The sequence below is a fragment of the Capricornis sumatraensis genome, chromosome 1, assembly GCF_032405125.1.
Source record: "Capricornis sumatraensis isolate serow.1 chromosome 1, serow.2, whole genome shotgun sequence".
Lineage (NCBI taxonomy): Eukaryota > Metazoa > Chordata > Mammalia > Artiodactyla > Bovidae > Capricornis > Capricornis sumatraensis.
Window position 1 is genome coordinate 206,603,062 of NC_091069.1, and position 10,720 is coordinate 206,613,781.

Genomic DNA, 10,720 nt, shown 5'->3' on the forward strand with positions numbered 1-10,720 from the left:
AATCTGTCTTAACGCAGGAGACCTGGCTTCTATCCCTGGTTTGGGAAGGTCTGCTGGAGAAGGGAATGACAACCCAATACAGTATTCTTGCCTACAGAATTCCATGGACAGAGGAGCCAGTCTGGCTACAGTTCATGAGGTCTCAAAGAGTCAGACATGACTGAGTGACTGACACTTAGTTATAAATATATATACATATATATATATGTATATATATATATATGAGTTAAAAAAAAAAAACATTAAAGGGCAAGAGTATTGCCCTTCCACAATTACACCCAATTTTATATTTATTTTAACTGAGTATCTCAATAATATCTCATTGCTAAGGTGATACTAAGTCTTTCCTTGCAGAACAAATGTAACCCAAATTTAAAATCAGAAAAATAATAGAGTCCTACAATGATACGTGCATAGGATCCCTAAAGGGAGATCCCTAGAGAAGGGCAGAGTTACTCAGGTGCTTCTGAGCTTCACTCCAATCCCTCATTAGAGATTTGATTTTAACTAAGTTGAGCTGTGGTGTCACAAAGAGTCGGACACGACTGAGCCACTGAACTGAACTGAGATTGAGAGAAGATGTTAAGCTAAAAAATATAAATGTAGAAGATTTAAAGTTATAAAACCCATTTAGGTTCATTTACTGCAATAGCCAGTTCTATGCTTTGTTTATTTACTGCACCTTGGTAAAATAGATGCCTAAGTATGGCTCGGACCAGACAGTACAGAGTCTGCCTGTAATGCAGGAGACCCAGACTTGATCTCTGGGTCAGGAAAATCCCCTGGAGAAGGGAACAGCAACCCACTCCAGTATTTTTGCCTAGAGAATGCCATGGACAGAGGAGCCTGGTGGGCTATAGTCCATGAGGTCAAAAGAGTCAGACACAACTAAGCGACTAACACTTTTACTTTTCAAGTAAAATATATACTGAGTAATGAAAACAAAAATGTTTAAAATAAAAATAAGTACTTCAAAATGTTGTACTTATTTGGGCTCAATCACTTTGGAAGGAAATGTAACAGTCTAGTTTGAAATTGGACCTTTATATACATCATCAAGTCTCATCCTGGATATATACCCTAATAGTACTCTTGCACATGTGTATCTGGCTACATGCACACACATTTTCTTATCAGCACTATTCATAAAGGCAAAAATCTGGAAAAACTTGAAATGTTCATTGACAGGAAAATGGATAAATCAGTTATGGTATATAGATTATTACACAGAAGTAAAAATGAACAAAGATGGATCTTAGAATCAGTGTGGAGTAAAAATAGCAAGTCCTAGTGATTACATGTTTAATAGGATTTTTATGTCATTATAAAAAAAAGATAACCAGTTTATTGATAGCAAAAATTATGCATATGACCAAGATAAACCAGAAAAGTAAACAGAACGATGAAAAAGGCACAAAATTAAGGGGACAAGATGGGAGAAGAATATATAGATGTAATGATATTAAAATTTTAATTCATAAAATTAAGAGTGGTTTATAGGTCTTTGTTCATTATATATATCTATAAAATATCTTTTCATGTATCAGATACATTTGTACTGCTTAAATGCTTAATACCACCCTTCAATTTAGATTATCTGACTCAGTCTTTGAAGGCACTGACCCCACACTCCTTTCATAAGTCCAGGCAGCCCAGCTCAGAGAGAGAAAACTTCCCCACGGGAAAAGGAGAGTAAACTGAGCTCCAGATGTCACTGTAGACCGCAGAGTTGGCCTATCCAAGTTGGCCTGTCCCAGCCTAGTGCTGGGACACTAGCTCTAGCTCTGGTGCAGATACCTGTTTGCACCAGTGGACTCAAGAACCTGAAAGTGAAAGTGAGGTCGCTCAGTCATTTCAGAGTCTTTGTCATTCCATGGACTGTAGCCTGCCAACCTCCTCCATCCATGTTATTTTCCAGACAAGAATACTGGAATGCATTGCCATTTCCCTCTCCAGGGGATCTTCCCGACCCAGGGATCGAACCTGGATCTGCTGCATTGTAGACAGACTCTTTACCATCTGAGTCACCAGGAAATCTAGCTGGGCTCCAAATGGCATCTTGTTTAAGTACCAGGTGGGATCCCACAAACTCAAGACACAGCTGAGTCTGCTACTCCCACAAGCCTCTCAAGGGAATTTTGTAGTAGGGCTCCTGGGACCCAGACCCACATTTCACTCCATGGCTGCTGGCTTCAGTGACTCCAGGGGGCTCCCGTGACACCAGATTTCCCGGTTTTTTTCTGGGAATGGAGCCACTGTTTCACCCAGGCAGCTACTGGCTCCAGGGGCCCAAGGAGGCTCCTGTAACACTACGCCTGCAGTGGGCTCCCATTAGCCCAAGGTGAGAGTGGAATAATACAAAGTGCTAAAAAGAGAAAAATCTGCTTACCAAGAATGCTTTGCCCAGAAAATTATCTTTCAGGAATGAAGGAAAAATAAAAACTTTCCTAAAGGAGTTTGTTAACTCTAGATCTGCTGAGGGAATTTATCAATACTAACTATGTAAGTATGTAACTATGTAAGTATGTAAGACTGAGCGACTGAACTGAACTGAACTGAACTGAACTATGTAAGGGAATGGAGGTGTTAAGGGACCTTACGGTGGTAACCATTTTGCAATATAAATTTGTGTGAAATGGAATATTTCCTGCCTTATAGGTAAAGAAGGATGTCACAACCATCAGGGATTCCAGTCTTCCAAATGTAAATTTCTGAGCCTGAGAAGAACATTAGGCTATCCAACAGCCATCAGCCACTGCCTTGGTAAGTGATGAGAGCTCCCCCAGTAAGCACTTAGGAGCTGGGAGGGATGCAAGAAATCACAAGTGGCAGCCATCCACAACATCCTCCACTTTCTCCAGTGAATAGTGAATGAGGAATTAAGATGTAATTAACGGATGTGGTGCCAGATAGCTGAGATGCATATGAAAGGAATGAATACAGTGAGTCCAGCAATTTACATCTTCCCACACATAGAAGCTTCCCTCATGGCTCAGAGGGTAAAGTGTCTGTCTGCAATGCAGGAGACCTGGGTTCAAATCCTTGGGTTGCCCTGGAGAAGGAAATGGCAACCCACTCCAGTATTCTTGCCTGGAGAATCCCATGGATGGAGGAGCCTGGTTAGGCTACAGTCCATGGGGTCGCAAAGAGTCAGACACGATTGAGAGATTTCACTTTCTCTTTACACATTTCACTTTCTCTTTACACATAGAAAAGCACTAAATTCCGTAGTTGAAGGTATCTAATTTTCCTTAATTGACAATAATCTTTAGTATTCAGACTCTCTGCCCTGTTTGTTGCAAACATCTATTAATATATAGACTGACTCCTTCCCCTGCATCCTCAAAGCAGCTTCTCAGGGCTACTTGAGATACTGTCTCCCAGGCCTGAAATCATTCATCCAGCCCGGCATTTCACCTGGTGTCCTCTGCATATAAGTTAAATAAGCAGGGTGACAATATACAGCCTTGACATACTCCCTTCCCAATTTGGAACCAGTCTGTAGTTCCATGTCTAGTTCTAACTGTTGCTTCTTGACCTGTATACAGATTTCTCAGGTGGTCTGGTATTCCTACCTCTTTAAGAATTTTCCAGTTTGTTGTGATCCACACAGTCAAAGGCTTTGGCTTCGAATAAAACAACTCTCAACTTCCAAGCTGTGACTATTTTTTAAGTTGATGCATGTATCAAATCATCATATGACACATGTTAAATTTACTTGTATGTCAATTCTATTTCAGTAAAGCTAGGGGAAATTAACAATAAAATAATTTAAAAAGTCAAATAAGGTATGTCAAGGAAAAAATTAGAAACATTCTAAAATTGATTAGGAAATTGTATGCTTTTATTCTGAAAAATACTTCAGTAAAACTGCATAAAATCCATTGTGTAATTTGGAGTAGAGTAACCTGATCAGACTCTCAAGGTAATGTGTTAGCTGTGTGAAAAACTGACCACAGGATGGCAGAGCTAGATGCTGGGAAACCAATTAGGAGAACATTTCATTTGAGGAATGATTCTAGCTTGATTAAAATTGGTGGAGGATATGGTGAGAAGTGTCTGGATTTGAAATATATATTATAGTTATACCTATTGATGTAAAGTGAGAGAGAGAAAGAAACTTCAACTTATGGATTTGGAATTGGAGTAGCATGGAGTTTTCATCTGCTGAAATGAAGACTACTGGAGGGGCATGTTTAGGAGAGGGAAGACTAGACTGTATTTTTGAACGTTTTAATCTGTGATGTGTTATACAACCATCAGAAGATGAGGGCTACGTGTCTGAAGTTCAAGGGAGGCATCAGTGATGCAGCTATAAATGTGGACATCACTGAAGAGACTGATATTTACAGCCCAGTGACAAGAGCTGAAATGATAAGGAGTGAGTCAGGAAATGAGCCTTGACAACCTAAGGACACTAAGCTCAGGAGATCAGAGAGTCAGAACACTGCAAAACGGCAATCCTGCTGTCCAGGAAGGGAGAATGAATGAGCAACTGTGTTGACTGTGTCTGCCTTATGGTAAGAGGAGGCTGAGAAATGACACTGGGTTTGGCACTATAATGAATATCTGTATCTGAGACAGTAGAGGCCCACATCCTATGCCTATTACAACTTATACATCATAGCAGTAGATTCTTCAATAATCTCTACACATCCAGCTTGACAAAAACACCTTCATAATAATACAATAGAAAAAATATGGGACTAAATTTTGTCACATTATTAAGGATGAGCCACAAATTAGGTTACAAAGAAAAAAAAAAAGAATAGAAAAAAAAAAAAAGACATATGGTGCCGCTAAGAAGCAGTACATTTCTTTGCAATATTCTACTGTATTCACCCTGAGAGGAAGAATTTGTCAGTTACCTTGTCTTTTCTACTGTTTAATTACTCAAATCCACCATGCAGTTCAGATTATCTGAGTCAGCCATTAATGGCAGTAGATTCAGTTCAGTTCAGTTCAGTTCAGTCGCTCAGTCGTGTCCAACTCTTTGCGACCCCATGAATCGCAGCACGCCAGGCCTCCCTGTCCATCACCAACTCCTGGAGTTCACTCAGACTCACATCCATCGAGTCCATGATGCCATCCAGCCATCTCATCCTCGGTCGTCCCCTTCTACTCCTGCCCCCAATCCCTCCCAGCATCAGAGTCTTTTCCAGTGAGTCAACTCTTTGCATGAGGTGGCCAAAGTACTGGAGCTTCAGCTTTAGCATCATTCCTTCCAAAGAAATTCCAGGGCTGACCTCCTTCAGAATGGACTGGTTGGATCTCCTTGCAGTCCAAGGGACTCCCAAGAGTCTTCTCCAACACCACAGTTCAAAAGCACCAATTCTTCGGTGCTCAGCCTTCTTCACAGTCCAACTCTCACATCCAGACATGACCACAGGAAAAACCATAGCCTTGACTAGACAGACCTTAGTCAGCAAAGTAATGTCTCAGCTTTTGAATATACTATCTAGGTTGGTCATAACTTTTCTTCCAAGGAGTAAGCATCTTTTAATTTGATGGCTGCAGTCACCATCTGCAGTGATTTTGGAGCCCCCAAAAATAAAGTCTGACACTGTTTCCACTGTTTCCCCATTTATTTCCCATGAACTGATGGGACCAGATGCCATGATCTTCATTTTCTGAATGTTGAGCTTTAAGCTAACTTTTTCACTCTCCTCTTTCACTTTCATCAAGAGGCTTTTTAGCTCTTCTTCACTTTCTGCCATGAGGGTGGTGTCATCTGCATATCTGAGGTTACTGATATTTCTCCCGGCAATCTTGATTCCAGCTTGTGTTTCTTCCAGTCCAGCATTTCTCATGATGTACTCTGCATATAAGTTAAATAAGCAGGGGGACAATATACAGCCTGGACGTACTCCTTTTCTTATTTGGAACCAGTCTGTTGTTCCATGTCCAGTTCTAACTCTTGCTTCCTGACCTGCATACAGATTTCTCAAGAGGCAGATCAGGTGGTCTGGTATTCCCATCTCTTTCAGAGTTTTCCACAGTTTATTGTGATCCACACAGTTAAAGGCTTTGGCATAGTCAATAAAGCAGAAATAGATGTTTTTCTGGAACTCTCTTGCTTTTTCCATGATCCAACGGATGTTGGCAATTTGATCTCTGATTCCTCTGCCTTTTCTAAAACCAGCCTGAACATCAGGGAGTTCACGGTTCACATATTGCTGAAGCCTGGCTTGGAGAATTTTGAGCATTACTTTACTAGCATGTGAGATGAGTGCAATTGTGTGGTAGTTTGAGCATTCTTTGGCATTGCCTTTCTTTGGAATTGGAATGAAAACTGCCCTTTTCCAGTCCTGTGGCCACTGCTGAGTTTTCCAAATTTGCTGGCATATTGAGTGCAGAACTTTCACAGCATCATCTTTCAGGATTTGAAACAGCTTAACTGGAATTCTATCACCTCCACTAGCTTTGTTCGTAGTGATGTTTTCTAAGGCCCACTTGACTTCACAGTCCAAGATGTCTGGCTCTAGATTAGTGATCACATCATCATGATTATCTGGGTCGTGAAGATCTTTTTGTGCAGTTCAGAAACCACAAACTTTCCAAGTATCTGGATGCAGGCAATGTTTTCTTTAAGATACCAGGAGTTGAGGAGAAATAAGTGCTCTTCAGGGCCCAGAATACTATCAAGCATGTGAATGAATGCTTTAGGTCACAATGTGCAAAAGATTAGATCCTAAACTGGTGGAAGCCTCCATGTATTCTTTAATAACATTTTGAGCCTTGGGAATGGGGGTTAGGACTTCATGATCTGTTTGGGTTCACAAATATAAGCCTTTATAATTGTTTGTGAACCTCTTCAACTGTACTCTAAATCTGGTATGGCTAAAGGTGAGGAGACCCAGAGACTGTGCTTCCTTAGGATTCCCCGTGTGGCTCTCTCTCTGATTTCAGTGCTTCAGAATGGGGAACACATACACGACATAGAAATCCTGGTCTTGAACAGACTCTGCATGTTACATCTGAAATTTTCTTTTCTTTTTTCCTATTAAAGGATGTAGATACTGGGGGAAAAATATGCTTAGAAGTAAGTTAGTTCATTCCTTCTTTATTCCATGCCACTTTATATTTCTTAGAGCTAAATAGAAGATCTGGCATCATTTATATGCATTCCTGATACTCAGAGTAAGATCAAAGCCTGCATTCTAAAGCCTGAATATAGCACAACTGCTTATTTTGTTCAAGGCTACTTCTCAGATACTTATATTTTTCCTGACAAGCCAAAGAAATTAAAATTAGAATAAGGAGATCTAATGAGAAGCCAAATAATTTTGTTTTGCTCAATGGAATTCATAAAAGTGGCTTTTAGAATTCCGGTATCACACATACTTATTTTTTCATGCATTTGAAGTTGAATATTATGCTGCATATGAAAGTCAAGAAATTATTTTATGAAATGAATTTAATCATTTTAGTTTGATTGCATAAAAATATGTTATCAGAAGCTATGGCAAATTGATTTTTGGATGGAGAGGGATTTCCAAGGCATTAAGCGATTTGCTCTTGCCTGTCAGCAAGACAGGAGCAAGAAATATTTTATCTCATTTGGTCCTGTGGTTCTTGTTTGGTTCATTAGTTTTCATTCAAGTTCATCTACATGCCAGAGTTAATACACTAATGCTTTAATGAGTGTGTATAAATAAGCTGAGGCAGAATTTGGTCTATAAATTCCCAAGATAGAATTGCTTCTATAATATATATAGTTCTTTTCTTCTAATTATCTTCAATTAATATAGACTATAAGCCAGACTACTACTTTTCACATACAAATGTGTGTGTTGTCACTAAATTATCGAGAGCTCTAGAAACTTGTATAATTAGAATTTATGTAAATGATGGTTTAATGATTGCAAAGTCTAAGAGTATAAAGCTTGAAAACTTTCTTGCAGATTTATTTAAATATTAACTACTTTCTAATTTTTTTTTTAACTTTTCCACTTTGGTGCAGGTATAAACAACTTCTTTATTCCATGAAAACTTGATTAATTTTTCAGTTTTAACATATGTCATGTTTATTTTAATTTTAATCTAATTTTCGCAGTGGAGGCACAGACTCCTTGGGGGCAAGGATGGTAAAGCATTCATTGAGGTTCTCAGCTAAAAAGTACAAGGGATAAAACCAAGTAAGCTTAGCAAATATTTGTTGTCTCTTCTTAGTCGCAAAGAGTCAGACATGACTGAGTGACTGAACTGAACTGAACTGAGAATGATCTTCTCCTCTTTCTCCCTGTAGTAAATCCTTTCCTCTCCCCTTCCTGTGTCCCTCCTCCCAGTATTTACTTTAGTACTACAAGCTTAAAGCCTTATATATGTTTACTATATTCTTTCAGAGTTCATCTGGTTTACAGCTACAGCTGCTACCTCCAAATTATAGTCGTATTTAGCTTTGTCTTCTCATTTGCTTTCTATCTCATACTTAAAATTGTTACATAGGGTTCCACATTTCTCCCACATATTTCTCCTGTTCCAATTACTCTTAACTTCCTACAATCTGGCCTACTGGTATATCCAGTTCTTAATCAGTCTTCGTGACTTCAGTATCTTTCCTTTCAACTCTATTCTTTACCTTTTCAAACATCTAGCCTTTATTCCAACATTGATTTTTTTTTCTAAAATACAGATTTAATTATATCACTATTCTGTTTCAAAATCTGTACTACATAAAGTCTTCTAATATCTGATATCTACTGTGCAACTTAACCCAGATTTCCAGTCTCATTTCTTACGGCAATTTCCACAGTCTACCAGATTACTCATCAGTCCCCAGTTATGCCATGGGATTATCTACCTTGGTGTCTTTTTTTTATGATTTATCTTCTATCTTAAAAAAAAATTCTTGCATCTCTTTTCTCATTCCTCAACACTTAGTTCAAATGTAAAGCTTTTTCTGTTGTTAGAATTAACCTCATTCTTTCAGAAATCACATTTTATTTAAACCTACATTATATGTTGAAAATCATAACAAATGTAAATACTTACCTGTCCTGCCATATTTTAATCTTCCTAAAGACAAATAAGACATAGCTTTTGCCTTGGTAGAACTCATCTTCAGGAATGAATGATGGTAATGTTTTCCAACTGCATCTTTCTTCTCTGACTATTTCTGGAACATATTTACAAGGTACTAGGGAGGTTTTTGTCTCTATAATGAACTCTCTGAACTTATGGCATTGTGAAGAGTGAATCCAGCTCATTCTTCTATGTTATACCAATTCTTGACAAGCAGTCGGGGTCAGCAATGTAATTTGCAAAATGGCACTAAAAAGATTAGCATTTAATTATATTCTCCATCAACTTGTTTCCTCTTTCTGTTGTTGTTGTTGCTGTGCTACTTCTATTTGCACAATTAACCAGAAACCTCTTAAATAATAGAAAGCACTGCCTTACCTCTATTGTGTCTGCCGATATGATACCAACAGAATTTTTTAAACACGGTAAAATCTAATTTGGTAATTGGGATTTTTGTTTGTTTCTTTATATTTTAACCCCTATAATTCTTGTCATGAATTATTCAACATACAATACTTCAAGTTGCATTATAAGACATTTTAATATCTCTTTATCTATCTGGTAAATTTTCCATTGCAATCATATATACTAGCTGTTTAGGTGAGCATATTCTTTTTTCATCATTTAAAATATTTTAAATTATTTGATCTAAGAAAATAATCCCTATTCTATTAATGTCCTTCCTTTGGATCAGATTTAGTCACCAACTTTAAAAAATACAACATATTTATAAATAAAACATGAGCCCTATAGTTTGGCCACTAAGTCTGACAAAAGACATTAATTTGAAAATAAAAAAGTTTTTCTTTATAGGAAAAGAGATTATTCTGTAAACATAGTAACTAGTAACCAAAATATTAAAGTTTTCATTTATGTGGTACAAATGCCCAGGAGTATGATGTCTAGGTTATGTGATGGTTACATTTTTAGTTTTATAAAAAGTTTCTGAAATATTTCCCAGAGTGTCTGTTCCATTTTATATTTCCATGAGTAATGTATCAGAGATCCAGTGTCTGCATTCTTGTCAGAATTTTTTGTTACCATTGTTTTTTATTTTATCCATTATAATATATGTGTAGTGACATCTCATCATGATCTTAACGTTTATTTTTCTTATGGATGTTGATGCTGAACATCTTGTTCTGTGTACATTTGCCAGCTGTATAGTCTCTTCAATGATATTTTCCAAATATAAATAACCATGTCAGGTATAAAGATTGTAAATATTTTTTCCCAACCTATAGCTTATCTTTCCATTTTCTTAACAAGGCTTTTTGCAAGACAAAGATTTTTAATTTTAATGAAGTCCGATTTATTCATTTTTTTCTTGTATGGATCATGCTTTTGGTGTTACATTTAAGAATTCTTTACCAAAACCTACCTCCCAAAGACTTTCTCCTATTTTTATTTCTAAATGCTTTATAGTTTCATATTCTACATTCAAATATTCAGTATTAAATTGACTTTTGTATAAGGTATAGGATTTAGGCTAAGGTTCATTATAGAGAAATTATGATATAAAATATGTTTTATAGCATATAAAATTATGATACAAAATAGTTTCACTGATGGCTCAGTGGGTAAAGAATTCACTTGCAGTGCAGAAGACACAGGAGACATGTGTTAGGTCCCTGGGTCAGGAAGGTCCCCTGGAGGAGGAAATGGGAACCCACTCCTGTATTCTTGCTTGGAGAAT